An 18,716-nucleotide genomic window follows, 5' to 3' on the forward strand; every position below is an offset into this window, starting at 1 on the left:
GATTCTCCAGTTACGTATACCCTTTACTGACCCTATACATTTCTAATTGTTATCAACAAATTGTCAGTAATAATAGAATATTGGTAGTTATTATCATTATTACTCTTATTGTGTCCCCATTTTATGTTATCAGTAATTTTACCTTGGGGTAGTGAGAAAATAGGATCTAATTTTCAAAATATTCAAATATTTTAGTAGATTTCTCTAAAAAGGAAGAGAGGGATGGAATACGTATATATAGACAAGGAACTTAATTGTCACTCCTGGGTCTTACGGATTTTGCTTTCCTACAGAAATGAACTCTTGAACTATGATTTTCTTGTCATAGAATCAATGTCTAGCTAAGAGGTGCTTTCTACTTATCTCACCTTTGGATTTTTGCTAGACCACTAATATTTCTTCTTTCCGTCCTTCCTAAATAAATAAATACCTTACTCTTTCCAGGCAAGTAGAAATTTCAAAAAGATGATGAAATTCTTTTCTTTCTAATTAGTTCCTTGGCCATTTTAATCTCCTCTCCACTCCCAACAATGGAGAAGGAAATGGCAACCCATTCCAGTATTCTTGCCTGGAAAATCCCATGGACAGAGGAGCCTGGCAGGTACAGTTCATGGGGTCGCAAGAGTCCGGACACGATTTAGTGACTAAACCACCACCACTCCCAGCAAGGACTAGTCATTAAAATGCCTCAGACAACTGTGGAGCCTTCATGATCATAATTGTGATATGATCGTGTTACACACCCGTTCAAAGTTCTCTGCCTCAGGGCCAAGGTTTGGGTGATATCACATAGCCTGTGGATTTCCTTCTTCCTGGAATGGTTTCACTATTGTGAGGACAGGAAATGAGAGAAGGATGCTGCTGCTGCTAAGTCGCTTCGGTCGTGTTTGACTCTGTGCAACCCCATAGACGGCAGCCCACCAGGCTCCCCCGTCCCTGGGATTCTCCAGGCAAGAATACCGGAGTGGGTTGCCATTTCCTTCTCCAATGCATGAAAGTGAAAAGTCAAAGTGAAGTCACTCAGTCGTGTCCGACTCTTAGCGACCCTATGGACTGCAGCCTACCAGGCTCCTCCATCCATGGGATTTTCCAGGCAAGAGTACTGGAGTGGGATGAGCCTACAGTAATTCTGAGGATCAGATTTAACTAGGATCAGGTAAATCTTGAGATATTTCCATATGGATAAATTTATCTAATTTATTCCTTGTAGTGTATAAGATTCTATCATCTGAAAATATCACATTTTATTTATCTATATTGATGGATATTTATTTAGGATCTTCCTAACTTTTTTGTTTCAAATAATATTGAAATGAAAATCTCAGTATGTTTTCTTATGCACATATATGAAAATTATTCTAGAGTAAGGAATCTTTATTTTGTTAGCTTATCCCATAAACGATTTGGACAAACTTTTCTTTCTTAGAACTGGAATGAAACTTTTCATCTTGAGTTTAAGTAGTTACAAAGGAAGTGATTTGTAATGTAAACGTTGACATTTAAAAGTAGAATTCTTATGTGTATCCAATGGAATAGAAATGCCACAGGGATTCGATATATTCATCATTATCCATCAAAACATTAACAACATGAACAAGCTCTCCTCTTGTAGTGGGAAAGGTTGCATCACTTCTTTTTCTCTTTGCACATGAATTTTCTTTCTACTTCTGCCACAGATTTTTATCTGAACATAATATACATTGTGTGTAAATATATTGTCAGTCTATCATACTTCTCTGTAGCAAATTTTATACATAAATTTAAATTAAATTATGTTAAATTCCTTTGGCCATAATACTCTTAAGTTAAAAATTATCCTGAATTATTATTAATTCTTTTTAGTTCATAATTCATCAATTACATATTTTTTAATGTTATAATTGTTAAACATTAAAAAAGAAGTCAATGGGGTTTTAAAAATTAGTTTATATATCATAAATGAATTTTACTTTCCAGAAGGATACAGGTTCACACATTGGTTTATTTCTTGTTTTAATACTTTTATTTATTTACTTATTTTTGGCTGTGCTGGGTCTTCTTTGCTGTGAGGGTTACTCTCCGGTTTTGGAGAGTATACTATGTTGCCACATAGTAGCAACTATGTGGATTTACTTGCTCTGAATCATGTGGGATCTTCCTGGATCAGGGCTCGAACCCATGTCTCCTGCATTGGCAGGTAGATTCTTTACCCCGAGCCAAAGATTGAAGGCAGGAGGAGAAGGGGACAACAGAGGATAAGATGGTTGGATAGCATCACCGACTCTATGGACATGAGTTTGAGCAAACTCTGGGAGTTGGTGATGGACAGAGAAGCCTGGCATGTTGCAGTCCATGGAGTCACAAAGAGTCAGACTCAACTGAGTGACTGAACCGACTAATCAGGGAAACCCCACATCAGTTTATTTCTAGTGTTTGCCTTTATATAATTAACACTGAGGAATATTGTCCACGTAAGTATGTGACTGGAAGGAATTGTTTTAGTGATGTCACATTTATTGGAAAGCTTTCCAAGTTATATGCCACTCATCAGTGATCTTATTTTTAGTGATTTATCAGTGGACAGTATAAATAGGTCTTCCTTCAATTTATTAGAAAACAAGTAATGTTAAATAATCTTAACTTTTAAAAGGGTTTGTTACCCAGTAAAATTGTTCAGCTCTCAATACCAATATCATTATTTTAGAATGTCTTTTTAGCTCCTTGCAGTTTCTTACACTTGGAGCAAAACACCATTTTAGCATTTTGTTAGATATATGCCTTTCTCTTTTCAAGTGGGAGAAAGAGCTAATGTGAAAAGAGAGGTGGGGCTAGGAACCACAAGGCTGCTTGACTACACTGGTTCTCTCAGGTAGATCAGATTTAGGAGGGAGTATATATAAAAGTTAAAGATCTGGAATTGAGCTCCTTAAAACTATCTTGGATTCTCCAGGCCAGAATACTGGAGTGGGTAGCTGTTCCCTTTTCCAGGGGAATCTTCCCAACCCAGGTCTCCCACATTGCAGGCAGATTCTTTACCATCTGAGCCACCAGGGAAGCCCAAGAATACTGGAGTGGGTAGACTATCCCTTCTCCAGTGGATCTTCCCAACCCAGGAATTGAATCGGGGTCTCCTGCATTGCAGGTGGATTCTTTACCAGCTGAGCTACAAGGGAAGCCCGTATATAAAAGTTAAAGATCTGAAATTGATCTCCTTAAAACTATCTGAGTGTCTCAGTTCTCCAGTTTCTCTGGATTATACCCAGAAGTGAAATGACTACTGTTGGAATCTTCTACGCTGTATGACTTTCACCAAACCCACACCACTGAGGACATTGCAGTGCCTCTTAAGGACTTAGGAGAAGTCCCTCCAAAGTTCTCTACAGATGAGTCATACTATTCTAATTTGGGGAAAATCCCATGTTCAATTTATTCAAATAACTGGTGACCAAAGTATAGTAACCAGGGTTCTATGAGACACTTTATTCTATAATTTGCTTTGTAACTACCTCTGGAAGTATTTTTATTCATGATTTTCTTTCTTTTTATTTTATTTTTTAACTTTACAATATTGTATTGGTTTTGCCATACATCAAAATGAATCCGCCACAGGTATACATTTGTTCCCCATCCTGAACCCTCCTCCCTCCTTCCTCCCCATACCATCCCCCCCAGGTCGTCCCAGTGCACCAGCCCCAAGCATCCAGGATTTTCTTTCTTTAAAGGGGATCCTTAGTCTATGTTAATAAGGATGTGCACAAAGACAACACTATAGTTAGTATGCATTCTGTGCCCTGAAGCAGAAATGTTTTTAAGGCTCCTCTTACCCTTTGTTTACTGCAAAATAGAGAGATCTAGTAGAGAAGGTTATTAGAAATATTTTGTGCAGTTTGGGAGAACAAGAAGTTGGGATTGCTTGATCTAGCTTCCAATAGCAAACCCAGGACAAGTAAACTACCAAGGTAATTATACTACCAAAGTAGCTTACTCTGTGGGCAAAATTTTTCTGGTTTACAAATTCCTGCTGCTGCTGCTGCTAAGTTGCTTCAGTTGTGTCCGACTCTGTTCGACGCCATGGACTACAGCCTACTAGGCTTCTCCGTCCATGGGATTCTCCAGGCAAGAACACTGGAGTGGGTTGCCATTTCCTTCTCCAATGCATGAAAGTGGAAAGTGAAAGTGAAGTCGCTCAGTCGTGTCTGACTCTTAGCGACCCCATGGATTGCAGCCTACCAGGCTCCTCCATCCATGGGATTTTCCAGGCAACGGTACTGGAGTGGGGTGCCATTGCCTTCTCCCTTACAACTTCCTAGATGTAGGTGAAAAGGACCGTACATTTCAAAAATAGAATAATGGCCATTCTCAGGCAGGAACCAATTTAATTCTACTTTAAAGACTGAGAAGACTTAATGTGCTAAATTCTATTCATAAGAATAAGTTGACCAGTTAATAGGACAAATGTCTCAACATTATAAAATAAACAGAATATGAAATGCAGACAGTCTTATTTTACAGTTACAAGTTATTGTAAAAATCATCATAAAGACTGTAATATTTTATAGTTAACAAGTCCACAGGAACACATTAATAATAACACATATCTCAGTTAAGGGTTGCTTTGTACTTGCTTCTCAGGTAATACAGGAAAAAGGTGGTCTCTTGAGCTCTAGCAGCCAATGGCCTGGCCGTGCACCTTGGAGACATCCAACACAAAGCTGCTATGTCCAGGAAAATTTCAGATAAGACTTAGGGCTCAGAGCTGGTAAATGGGAGTGTTGGTTTTCTCAGAATGTAGACTGTTTCTACCCGTTAACTTTCTCTGGGTTTCTCAACTTCATGAAATTTATGTTAAGGATTTGAAATATTCCCAAATTAACTTATAAGTACCATGACCTTTGCTTACAGGCCTCCTTTTCCTGTAGAGTTTCCTGAAATTTAAAACCTGCACATCCTTTAAAAAATGCCACACATGCAAGTACAATTAATTAGCAGAAACTCACAAAAAGAGAATTGATCATCTTTGTATTTAGGAAAGAGAATATTTTCCATCTAAGTTAGGTCTGACAACATTAGACTTTTCTGTGGTATTCTTTCTGAAGTTCTGCAAGATAAAAAAAAAAAATCTAAATCACAGTGAGTATCTTTAGAACTTATTTTATTAACCCTAAGAAATTGTTAATTAAAAAAAAAAAAAAACTGTAACTGGGTAAGATCCAGAACTGTTTTATCATTAAATGAAACAATGGAATTAAACAGTGGCCTACCATTGAACCACTAAGGTTAGGTCTTAAAAAATTAAATATAAACTAAAGATTCTACATTCATGTGGTTGAAAAATAAAAAAGCATGAAATAACAGCATCACATACAGTGTGGATTGGGGGTTTCGGAGCTGTGTCACTTGGCAGGCCTGTACATGTCACCTTCCCACTTGGTCTCCTAGCTCTATCAGTTCCTTGTACATTAATAAAGAGAATCTTGGAAGGTGGAGGTTGGGATGGGGGGAATGGGCTAGGAAGAAAGAGAATGGCAAGAAAGAGGGCAGGAGGAGAGCAGAGAAGGGTGGTGGAAAGAGTCTGTTCAGGCTGCTATAGCAAAATGCCATAGAAACAACAGAAATTCGTTTCTCAGTTTTGGAGGCTGAATGTCCAAGATCAGAGTGCCCATATGATCAGGTCTGTGTCTATCAAGGGCCTGCTTCATAAATGCTGTCTTTAGGATGTGACCTCACCTGGCATGGCAGAGGGGAAGGGAGCTCTGTCAGACCTCTTTTCTAAGGGCATGAATCCCATTCAAGAGGGCTCTGCTTTTGCGATCTCATCACCTCCCAAAGGCCCTGCCTCCTAATACCCTCACCATGGGGTTGGGTTTCAATGTAAAAATTTAGAGAAGACACATTAAGACCATAGCAAAGAGAAAGACTGAGTCTTTGCACAGAAGATATGTAGCTTTCTCCCAGCCTCTCTTGCAGTTGTCCTCTGTGTGTATATCTGTATATGAATAGAAAAGGAAGGGAAAAAAAAAAGTCTCAGGAAGGGTTGTGTTGAGCCACGGAGGATTTTTAGCTTTGTATATGTATTATATGAATAAACTTCTTTGTATTGTTTTTTTACTCTCAGATCACTTTCATGTCTCAACCAAGTATATTTATTATCTTTTACAAATTATTTATTTATTTTTTGGCTGTGCTGGGTCTTCATTGCTTTGCATTTTTTTCCTCTAGTTTCCATGAACAGAAGCTATTCCCACAGTTGCTGTGTGCGGGCTTCTCATGGAGGTGGCTTCTCTTGTTGAAGAGCACAGGCTCTCAAGTGTGCAGGTTTTAGCAGCTGAAGCACATGGGCTCAGTAGTGGTTCCCGGGCTCCAGAGCGCAGGCTCAGTAGTTGTGGCGCACAGGCTTAGTTGCTCCATGGCATGTGGGATCTTCCCAGACTGGGGATCAACCTGTGTCTCCTGCACTGACAGGCAGATTCTTCATCACTGAGCCAACAAGGAATCCCTGTTTAATTATTTTGAGACTTAGGTTTTTAGGAAAAAATTTAGAGCTAATAGGCATAAATGTTCAATAAAGAAAGGGAAGCAGGAATGCAGTCCTCTTCCCTGGTGGCTCAGACGGTAAAGCGTCTGCCTACAGTGTGGGAGACCTGGGTTCAATCCCTGGGTCGTGAAGATCCCCTGGAGAAGGAAATGGCAACCCACTCCAGTATTCTTGCCTGGAAAATCCCATGGATGGAGGAGATTGGTTGGCTACTGTCCATGGGGTTGCAAAGAGTCGGACACGACTGAGCGACTTCACTTCACTATCACCATCCTCACAGTAGAGACAAACTGACCTTTCTCCATCACAGATTGGCCTGATGAAATCCAAAACTAAACTTTCTCTTGACACTGACCAGCTCAGACTGCAAATAGATTGGTTAATAAACTTTTGAACCCTATAGGAGATGTGGCCTCTAACCATGTCCGGCATCATTTTCATTGACTCCAACTCTTCAGCAGGTGGCAGTGTTTCCCTCTGTTACCGGAAGCTTTTGGTGTTTCCTTCCTTTCAAAAGAGCATGGTCCCTTTTCTTTTTCTCACTCCACTTATAACAGTTTCCTCATTTCCATCCTTGTTTGGAAGATATTTAGCCAATGATCTTAGGAACTGAGGAGGAAAACAAAGCTGTAACGTGCAACAGTTCATGTTTTCACGTCTCATCTTTAAGGTTCTAATTCTCATGGTCAAATTTCAGGACACTTCAGGGCAGAGAGTGAGCATCAGTCACCATCTTTCTTTATTCCAAACTCTGTTTACTGTTTCTGATTAATCTTATTGCTGCCCTCATTCTTCCCTGTCTAAGCTTGAAAATACCATTCAAAGCCTTCTCCAGTGAAATTTCTGGTAACTTGTTTAAGTCTCTAAAAGTGAGGTTTTCTTCCCATCTTTATTATTCATTAATAGGATATCAAGAAATTTCCCAAACTCCAATCCAGGATCCTTCATTGAGTAGCTATGTAATCTGGGCATACAAACTCCCTGGGCTTCAATTTTTTTCATCTGTAAAGTGGGATTGGTGAACTAAGGAATCTTTGAGATTCCTTGGATCATAGTCTGCCACTGTTTTGAATGGTGGTATTGCTGCGGTACCAGATGATTATTTCCAGAGCATACTTTCTTTGGGCAGCAAGTCATTAGATAGTACAAAGAGTGAAGAGTAGATCTTGTAGAGATGGTTGATCTAGGGGGAGAGGGTACACGGAGTAAGACACACCTGTCTATTATGTAGCATCTCCCACTAGACAGAGTTTATAGCAGGTATTCTCTTGTATTTCTGTTGTGCGACAGCCATCAAACAGACCCATAGGCTTAAATACCGAAAATTCCTTTGAGAGCTCATTTATTTAAAAATGAAATTAGAGTTGAGCTCTGTACCTTGGTTTATTTGATATTCTTTTGATGATAGGAATTTATTTTTAGTCTTAATTCTATTTGATGAAATGACTTATTTCAGAATGATAAATGATCGCTGTAAAGAACCCTCAAACTACACAAAAAGCAATAAATGAAAAGAGAAACTCCTTTCCCTCTGAAGCCCTCCCTCCCCATCTTAACCTCAGAAATAACTGTTGTCTTCTCTCTGGTTTATTCTTCTGTATATCAATATTTTCGATGTATTTATGTAAACATATATGTATACGTGTATTATCACTTTTGTTTTATTTTACCAAATTTTAATGAATGCTTTTGTGAAATATATTGATCCTAGAGTAGATTTATGCATGTGAAATAGATGAGTGAGCAAATGAAAAGATTACATGGTTAAGGAACAAAATAGATAACAAACTGAAAACATTCAGTTACTAATCAAATTGTCAGCTGATGGTGGTGATTCTTAAATCATAAGATTCTAGGCAGAATTGACCATGGAAAAGTATCTGTTTTGAAGACTCATTTATAAGGAAGAGAACAAGGCTCATTGTGGTAGATGACCATCAATAATTCTTCCATCTCTCTATAAGCTTGCTATGAGGAAGTAGAGTTTATTTCCCCTCTCTTGAATCTTGATGGGCCTGTTAGTTGCTTTGGTCAATAGAATGAGGCAAAAATGATGCCACTAAAGTTCTGGGCCTAGACCTGACAACTTTGGTTTTTACTCTCTTGGAAAATAATCACCATGTAAGATGTATTCTCTTAGCAACTTTCAAATCCTGTTTTCCTTTTTAGATTCTACATATAAGTGAATCATACAGTGTTTGTCTTTCTCTATCTGACTTATTTCACTTAACATAATGCCCTCAAGGTCCATAATGCCCTCAAGGTCCATTCCTGTTGCTGCCAATGGTAAAATTTCATTCTTTTTATGGCTGAATAGTATTCCACTGTGTGTGTGTATGTGTATTTAAATACATCTATTACACCTTCTTTATCCATTCATTCACCAAAAAACATTTAGATTGTTTCCATATCTTGACTTTGAAGTAATACCTGCTGCTGCTGCTGCTAAGTCGCTTCAGTTGTATCCGACTCTGTGCGACCCCCATAGACAGCAGCCCACCAGGCTCCCCCGTCCCTGGGATTCTCCAGGCAAGAACACTGGAGTGGGTTGCCATTTCCTTCTCCAACGCATGAAAGTGAAAAGTGAAAGCGAAGTCCTTCAGTCGTGTCTGACTCTTCGTGACCCCATGGACTGCAGCCTACCAGGCTCCTCCATCAATGGGATTTTCCAGGCAACACTACTGGAGTGGGGTGCCATTGCCTTCTCTGGAAGTAATACCTAGGGGTGCATATATCCTTTCAAATTAGTGTTTTAGCTTTCTTTGGCTTTGCTCAGCATGGTTAATATACTGAACATCTTTTCATGTGCCTGTTGCCATCTGTATGTCTTCTTTGGAAAAACGTTCTGACCATTTTTTTAAATTGAATATGTTTTTTTGCTATTGAGTTGTATAAATTCTTTATAGATAATATTTTTATATTAACCTTTTATCAGATATATGACTCCCAAATATTCTCTCCCATTCAGTAGGTTGACTCTTCATTCTGTTGACGACTTCCTTTGAGGTTCTTTCCTGTTTCGTTTGATATAGTCCTGCTTGTTCATGTTTGCTTTTGTTGCCTCTGCTTTTGGAGTCAGATGCAAAAAAATTGCCAAGACTAATGTCAAGGAGCTTACCATCTACATTTTCTTCTAGGATTTTTATTGTTTTAGGTTTTACAAGTCTTTAATTCATTTCAAGTTAATTTTCGCGTAGGTAAAACTCCAATACTCTGGTCACCTCATGTGAAGAGTTGACTTATTTGAAAAGACTCTGATGCTGGGAGGGATTGGGGGCAGGAGGAGAAGGGGACGACAGAGGATGAGATGGCTGGATGGCATCACCGACTCGATGGACATGGGTTTGGGTGAACTCCGGGAGTTGGTGATGGACAGGGAGGCCTGGCATGCTGCGATTCATGGGGTCACAAAGAGTTGGACACGACTGAGTGACTGAACTGAACTGAACTGAGGATGGTAGTCTAGTTTCAGTTTTTTGCATGTGACTGTCCAGTTTTCCCAACAACATTTGTTGAAGAGTTTGTCCTTCTCTCATTGTAAATTTTTACCTCTTTTGTAGTAAGTTCAGTTCAGTTCAGTCACTTAGTTGTGTCTGACTCCTTGCGACCCCATGAATCGCAGCACACCAGGCCTCCCTGTCCATCACCAACTCCCAGAGTTCACTCAGACTCACGTCCATTGAATCAGTGATGCCATCCAGCCATCTCATCCTCTGTCGTCCCCTTCTCCTCCTGCCCCCAATCCCTCCCAGCATCAGAGTCTTTTCCAATGAGTCAACTCTTCGCATGAGGTGGCCAAAGAACTGGAGTTTCAGCTTCAGCATCATTCCCTCCAAAGAAATCCCAGGGCTGATCTCCTTCAGAATGGACTGGTTGGATCCCCTTGCAGTCCAAGGGACTCTCAAGAGTCTTCTCCAACACCACAGTTCAAAAGCATCAATTCTTCGGTGCTCAGCCTTCTTCACAGTCCAACTCTCACATCCATACATGACCACTGGAAAAACCTTGACCACATATGCATAGTTGTGTGTGGGCTGTATATTCTGTTCCGTTGGTGTATGTGTATGTTTTTATGCCAATACCATACTGTTTTGATTACTATAACTTTGTAAGATATCTTGAAATGATGACTCCAGCTTTGTTCTTCTTTCTTAGATTGCTTTGCTATTTAGGGTATTTTGTGGTTCCATGCAATTTTTAGGATTATATGTTCTATTTCTATGAAAAATGCCTTTGGAATTTTGATAGAAATTTCATTGAATTTGTAGATTGTTTGGGGTAGTATGGACATTTAAACAATATTAATTCTTCTAAGCTAAGAGCACAGATTATCTTTCCATTTGTTTGTGCCCTCTTTGATTTCTTTCATCAGTGTTTTACAGTTTTCAGTGTAGAGGTCTTTTAAAACCTCTTTATTTATTACATTTTTTCCCCTAATTATTTTATTCTTGTCAATGCAATTGTAAATGGAATTGTTTTCTTAATTTTTTTTCTGATAGTTCATTGTTAGTGTAAGAAATGCAACCTATTTTCATATGTTGATTTTATATCTTACAGCTTTACTGAATTTATTTTTTGGTTGCCTCTTTAGGTTTTCTATGTATAATCTTATGTCATTTGCAAATAGTGACAGTTTAATTCTTCCTTTTTAATTTGAAAGCCTTTTTGTTCTCTTGCTTGCATAAATGCTTTGGCTAGGACTTCCAATACTGTGTTGAATAAAAGTGGTGAAAGTGAGCATCCTTTTCTAGTTCCTTCTCTTAGAAGAAAAGGTTTCAGATTTTTTGCTGTTAAGTATGGTTAGTGTGGGCTTGTCATGCATGGCCTTTATCATGTTGATGTATGTTCCCATTTTACAAACTTTGTGTGTTTTTTTTAAACCGTAAGTGGATATTGAATTTTATCAAATGCATGAATTGAGATGATTATATGATTTTTATCCTTCATTGTGTTAATGTGGTATGTCATGTTCAAAGTGCATGAATTGAGATGATTATATGATTTTTATCCTTCATTGTGTTAATGTGGTATATCATTTATTTGTAGATGTTTACCATCCTTGCATCCCTGGCATAAATCCTGCTTGATCATGGTGTATGATCCTTTTAATGTATTGTTGAATTTGTTTGCTAATGTTTTGTTGAGAGCTCTCAATGGAGGCTATAAGAGTAGTAAGGAAATTGCTATTAGAGGCTGGCTAAGTGGTGTTATGTAGTGGAAAATGTTTGGCAACATTTGCACTTGTGTGCAGTAAAACACAGAAAATGTACCTAATGAACTTACAGACCTGGCGAAGGAGATTTTGAATATGAATGTTTAAAGTGTCAGTTGGCTTCTTTTACTGATATATGATGTATCACAAGAGAGAAACGCATTTCTTTAAAAAAAAAAAAAAACAAGAACTATTCAGTTTTTAAGCAGATTGTAGAAGAAATATACAGGGCCTAGGAGAGTCTTTACAGTCAGCAAAAGGTCTCAATTAAGAAATGGCCTCAGGGACTGCCTATAAAATATGACCTCAAGGAAAAGATTTAATCAAAACTCTGTTAAGACCTCTAAAAAATGTAATACCTGCTTGAAAGATCCTCACATCTAGACAAAAAGGGCTTCTAAGAATCTTAAGGGTGGTCCAACCACAGCCACCTAGACAAGGCCCAATGTAGAGAGAAGTTTGTTTTTGAAAAAATTGTAGATGTTGCTTTGTGGTCAAGGAGTGAACTCCAATTAGAATCATAGAAAACCCACACAGTTTTAAAGAGAATTTTATTGGTAAAAGCACCAGAAGCTTGGACCAAAGAGGCAGGAGACAGTTCAAAATGGACCCCCCCAAAAAAAAAGCCTCTTGGTCTCCAACTTTCTATGGGCAAGAAGCAGGCTGAGGGAACTATTCAACTGTAAAGGCAGACAGTTTCTCATGAAAAAGGAAGATTGACTCAGAGGTCAACTAGACCCCAGAGCAGGGAGCCAAGAACAGTGGATTAGGAAACTACTCCAGGGAGAAAAACCAGGTCCTAGTGGAGAACTAGATCCTCAGAGTCAGGATGACAGTACCTGGCTGACTTTCAGAACTGCTACAGGTTGGTGACTGCTGTGTGTCTTCCATTTCCCGCCTTTTGAACACAAGTGTCTGTTGCACTTATCCTGTCCCTGGTTCAGCATTGTATGTCATGTATCATAACTTGTCTTTTTAGTTCATGGGTCTCCTGATGAAGAGGAGCAGCATCTGAAATGCCTCATTTCCATCTGGGTCTGGTGTATTATTACCAGATCCTAGACCGTAGAGCCAGTGCTATACAGAATGATAATCTGGGGGGAGGAAGTAAGTGTCTTTTGCGTGTCTGTGCATGGGCGTGTATGTGTGAACTGTTGGGGCCAAAGGATGGATTATGGTAGAGTGTTTCCAAATACGACTGCCCATAATTCCAACCATCCCAGACATTCCTTACATTAAGAAGTGGAGACTCCTCTTCCCTTGGATCTGGGCTGGCCATGTGACTCGCTTTGGCCAAGAGAATACAATGAAAGTGATATTCTGGGTCTTCTGAACCATGACTTTGAGAGGCCTTGAAGCCTCTGCTTTCTTCTGCTTGAGATTCAGTCACTGTGCAGAGATGCTTGGGCTGGACCTCAGAATGATGAGCAATCACATGAAGAGAAGAGGTGGGGGGTGGGCAGACATTTTAGGTGCTCCAGCTGTGGTGTCAGACGTGTGGGGAATGTCAGAGACATTCCAGCTCTAGCCAGACTCGTAGCTGGGCGTAACCACGTCTGACCCATCTGATACTACGGGGGAGCTGAAAAACTGTCTGGCTATGACCTTCCCAAATTGCAAAATTGTGAGAAAACAAATGGTGGCTGTTCTTTTAAGTCACCCAGGTTATGGTGGTTTGTTATGCAGCAATAGATGGTTGAAACAGCTATCAAATGTTAGGGTATTTTCTACAGCTTTAACTTTACTCCTAGACTGTAAAGAGGTTGCAACAATGTCAGACAAAGAAGCCCAAGTTTTCAACGAGACTAAATCCCATAAAGGCTGGACCCTATATACCATAGTCATTGTGGTGTCCACAGAACTTAGCATGATTAGTACTGGCACAGAAAAGACTTCCACATATTTGTTGATTGAATCATCAAACGACTGAATGGAGTTAAGACCCTATACTTAAAATAGAGTTTTAACCATGCATTTTCTCTTCCAAAAAGGTTTTCTGTTACTTTATTATCAGAAAAAGTGATACCTCAGAAGCCAGAAGGATGTTCTGAAGGGAAAGATTTGTAGGAGTGAGGTAATAGTTAACCTTGACTCCTTCTCAGTGTCCCACCTATACCTAGACAAACGAGGGCTACTCTGTGAAGCACTTGGTAAATGCCCAAATATCTACTGGTAACATAAAAGTTATTATCTTTTTCTATTACTGGAAGAGCTGAAAGACAAAGAATGTGTTCCATAGGGCTAGTCTTAGTATTAAGGGCACCAAAATGGAATGTCCCATAGCTGGTGTTAGATAAAGAGACTAAAACAATCAAAGCTGTCTTGTGATGTTAGGCCTTTCCTTACCATCACTCTCTAGTCCAAATCACAATTTCTAAATGTTACTTGGACATAGTGAGTGTCTAGTCTCCCCTATAGTTCTCCCAGAAGCACCCAGCCCAATCCTTATTTCTCCGAGGGTGATAATTTCTTACAGCACATCTCTCTACTGAGATGAGAAAGAAACACAAGTGCCATCTGAAATAGTTCCAGGAAACTGGGGCATGAAGAACTTGTAGAGATAATGGAGAATTTTCTTTTAGGATGTGGTTGGTTGTATGATCCATACTGATACCTTCTGGAGAAATGTGGTAAGCAAAATATCTTTATTTAAAACAATAGGAATATTTGTAATTAGGATAAATGAAATAAAGGAAAAGTCTTCAGACCATTGGAAGAATGGGATGGTTTAAATGAAAATCTATAATTATTGTATATGTTTTAGTCTTGTATTAGTTAGAAAACAGAGAAGGCAATGGCACCCCACTCCAGTACTCTTGCCTGGAAAATCCAATTGACGGAGGAGCCTGGTAGGCTGCGGTCCATGGGGTCGCTAAGAGTTGGACATGACTGAGTGACTTCACTTTGACTTTTCACTTTCATGCATTGGAGAAGGAAATGGCAACCCACTCCAGAGTTCTTGCCTGGAGAATCCCAGGGATGGGGGAGCCTGGTGGGCTGCCGTCTATGGGGTCGCACAGAGTCGGACACGACTGAAGTGACTTAGCAGCAGCAGCAGCAGTTAGAAAACAGTGGTTAAGCAGACAAAAATAGAGAAGATTGCTTAAAAATTAAAGCCATTGATTTAGATCTCTATTTGAAAGGTCAGTGTGTGGGAGATGAGAAAGGCACTATAGCAATCAGTGTTCTACAAAAGACATTTTAGCAGTGGGACCTACAAAGAGCACATCAACTATTTATATCATCCCCATCAAGTTGCTGGTCATTTCACTTATCAAAGAAAATAAGAAAGGAACTTTCTTTAGATATTCTCTGGATGCAGTAACAATAAAGTTTTGGAATCAGCTGTTAGAAACTATAATTAAAGCTAGTTTATCATGTTCACTAATTATTCTATATGGTTACTTTCCTTGAAGCTTTATAGAATTCTCCTTTTGTTACAAGCTTCTGTTTCTCCCAGGGCAATCTGAATCCAATCAGGTAGTGAACTGAAGTGTTTAGAAACCAACGTATTGTAATACCTATACAGCCAAAGGGATACTTGGCAGTTGAACTTGAAAAAAAAACAAAACAAAAACTTTCTGTATATTAGATAGGGTCAGCTATTTAGAGGTTTCAGCTCTACCACCTGGGTAAGGAGATCTCTGGGACTAGCAGGACAGAGTGAAGAAAGAAAGACAAAAAAAAAAGGATTTCCTCCAGGAACACACTTAATACTGAGAAAGGTAAGAAATTTTTACTCAGCAGCTTCTAATAACCACCCGATATTGCTGTCAGGTTGGTCAAATATCTGCCAACGTTGGTGGTTCTTTAACTCACCATGAAGATGAGTAGAGGGACCTGATGTTTAGAGTACCAGCAAAACTCATTTTCCAGTTTCTTCCTTCAGCAGACAGAAGTACTTGTGGGCCAGTCTCATATTCTAGCACATAAGTGCTGGTGATGTACACCCTCTCTGCTCCAGAATGGCTCTGTGCCACAGCAAGGAAAAGGATTCTCTCCTCATACCTAACACCCAACAGGGCAGGACTGAATCCATTTTCTTCCCAGGGAGTGGATTTCAGGGCTTCTCAGACGCTGTGAGACTGATCTTCACATGGGGAGTGGGTAAGGAAGAGCAGTGCTAATAACCGGAACTCTGGAGACAGATCAGAAACTGGAAAAACAAACATGGGACACTGTACCCCTCTGTAATCACGTGCCTTCATTTAACTTTATCTTCATTTTCCCTTTCTTCACCAAGCAGTAGTTGATAATCAATTGAATGCCACTCTCAGGATCTTGCCATGCAATCTAGTGGAACATCTAAAAATCAGGGACTTCTTTTTATTTATAAAATAGAGAAATCTCTGGTTTACATTAGGCTGTGTGGACAGGGCTTTTTAATCTTTGGAAACCAAATGGAGGCCTTTGTCTTGTTCTTCCTAGGTTGCTCTCCATTTCTTTTTTCACTTGTGGCGTCTCCTTCCCCCAAGCTGACCAGGACCATGCACAAAACCAGGCTTCAATAAATACCAACACTGAAGATTTAGCAGGTGGCTATCCCAGGGACGGCGGAGCCTGGTGGGCTGCCGTTTATGGGGTCGCACAGACTAGGACACGACTGAAGCGACTTAGCAGCAGTAGCAGCAACTCCTGAAGGGCTATCTTAAAAGGATGTTGCATATAAATTCAAAGTTTCATGAAGCCTCAGAGATCTCTTAAAAGCAGTGTAAATATCCCTGGTTTAATTAGTAGTGCTGGAGTTAGGTAATGGTCTGTGGCGTCTAAGCAAGCTCTCTTGAGGTTTCTAGTCTTCAGGGGCTGCCTGCAACTATGATGTGCTCATGTATCACTTTCTTTCTCAAACACTGAGTAAATTCTCTTTAGACCTTCCCTAGCCACATATTCACAATTACTGCAATACACATGCAAACTGATCCCAGTCTCAAGACCTAAAAAAACAACCAATGTCTCAACCTGGGTATCCGCTTAAATTCTTTTGGACTCAAATTCTTGAGTTTTGCTTCCCAGGGGAAAGAAAGAATTCCTAGGTTGGTATTGATGCCCTCTTTCTCTCCAAGCAGACGGTGGACAACTCACTTTACAGGCCGATCAATGTTGGGGTAAATGCACTCTAGTTCTCAGCATTTCTGAACCAGCTCTTTCGCGGTTTAGGTCAACCAATCCAAATTGTAAGCAGACTTGACAAGTTTGTTCTGGGCTGAAGGCCATGGACTAGGTTCTCCGACCAGATAAGTCACTTGGCTGAGTCTACAGTAGGTGGGGCGCGCTCATCAGCTCGAAAGTATTGACTGAAAGTTTGTCGCAACGTCGTTGAATTCACGCAGCGGGCTGCTGCAGGAGATACCCTTTTGCCCCGCGAGTACAGCACCAGAAAAGTTACGCCCTAAGGGGCAGGGCGCTAGCGAGAAAGATGCGACAGACCCCTGAAATCAGTCCCTTCTCCCACGGTTGGGAAGGCAGAGCTAGTGATTCCAGAGCTTGGAGTCTCAGGTTTCGGTCCTCTAGCTTGCTCTGTGGGTAGCGGGCAAAGGGTGCGACCAGCTTGGGAACCCTCGCTCCGAGATCTGTAAGAATCAGCGGCAGCAACCAAGGTGAGGGAAGGCGGGGGCACGTGCTTGGATGTGGGTGCTTGTGTAACCAGCTCCTCCGGCGCCAGCCCCGACAGCGCTCCAGTAGGAAGCTCGTCTGAGCCTGTTCTTCCACCGAGATCCCGGAGGCTCTGGGGTCCCGCTGCCCGTACAAGGCGGGAGCACTCTGGGAAAAAGAAGCGAAGCATTTGCCTCTACAGCTATCATATGGGAGTGGGAATTTGGAAAGTTCCCCAACTAGAAGTACACGTGACCTCCTCCTGAAAGTAGTTCCGACTGTGGCCCGCGTATCCCTCCACCTCCTTTTGAACCGTCCTCGGCTCCGCCCACTCACAGGGGCTGCAGCTTCCTACAATCACGTACTTCGCCCTCCCGCGCTGCAACAGGGGTCTGCGGCGCGCACTCCCCAGCTAGGGGGAACGCAGAACCTGGCTCCGGGGCGATTCACCCAGCGAGGTTTTCACAGCGGTCCAAAAGGGGCGGGTCGAGGAGCCTCTAAGGATCGAGCTTGAATTGGAAGCGGTGAACCCAGCTGGAAACCCGAGGGGAGAGATTGTCGGCTCTCCAGAGGGAATGCAGGGGCTGCAGGCTGCATTCCATCTTTGGGAATCCGCTTTCAGCCCACCTGGACAATTGCCTTTGGGGATCTAGAAATTCAGGGGCGATGTGCTCACACTCAACGCGCTCTGCTAGGAGCTTTCATTTTTAGGGCAAATGAATCGAGTAGCCGGGGGAGCGGGAGGTGGGGCGGTGAAAGGGAGCCGGGTGAGGTGATACACACTGGAGACACAATAGGGGGGTTGTTCTTTGTACTAAGACTGACACCTTGAGGACACGGGCGGGGATGGGTGGAGAGGTGGGATTTCTCGGCGAAGTCTCCTGCAGTCAAATCCCCGCGAACGCTTATGATCCGACATCGGTACAAAAGCAGAGGAAGGCTGCAGGCCGTGCCGGGGAAGTCTGGGGGTGGGGGGAGGGGTGTCCTCGCTGCACGGGCCGTCCCTGCGTTTCCCTGAACACTGACCAGCGCGGTCACCTGGTCTTTTCCACCTGTGCGCAGGTAGTCTCACACTCAAGTCAGTGACATAGATGAACAAACCTGCTTCAATCTTCACCGCGCCCCTTCCCTCCCCCCGCTCCCCGCCCCCGCCTGCCCACCTTCGCAATAGTTTACCCTGCCTCTGGCTGGGCACCGGCCGAGGCTCAGCTCGTTCCCCCCACCCTGCGTTGCTGCAGAAGAAGCCGCGGCAAGTGCAGTTACAGGCGGGCGCCTTGCAACAAGCCCGATCTAGCACTGGGCAGTCATACTGGGCATGCTCAGTGCGCCTGCAGGTTGGGGACTCGGCGCTTGCACCCGGAGCTGCACCTTCTGCCGCCTCCCTATAGTCTCGGCCCT

The sequence above is a fragment of the Bos taurus genome, chromosome 26 (assembly GCF_002263795.3).
Source record: "Bos taurus isolate L1 Dominette 01449 registration number 42190680 breed Hereford chromosome 26, ARS-UCD2.0, whole genome shotgun sequence".
Lineage (NCBI taxonomy): Eukaryota > Metazoa > Chordata > Mammalia > Artiodactyla > Bovidae > Bos > Bos taurus.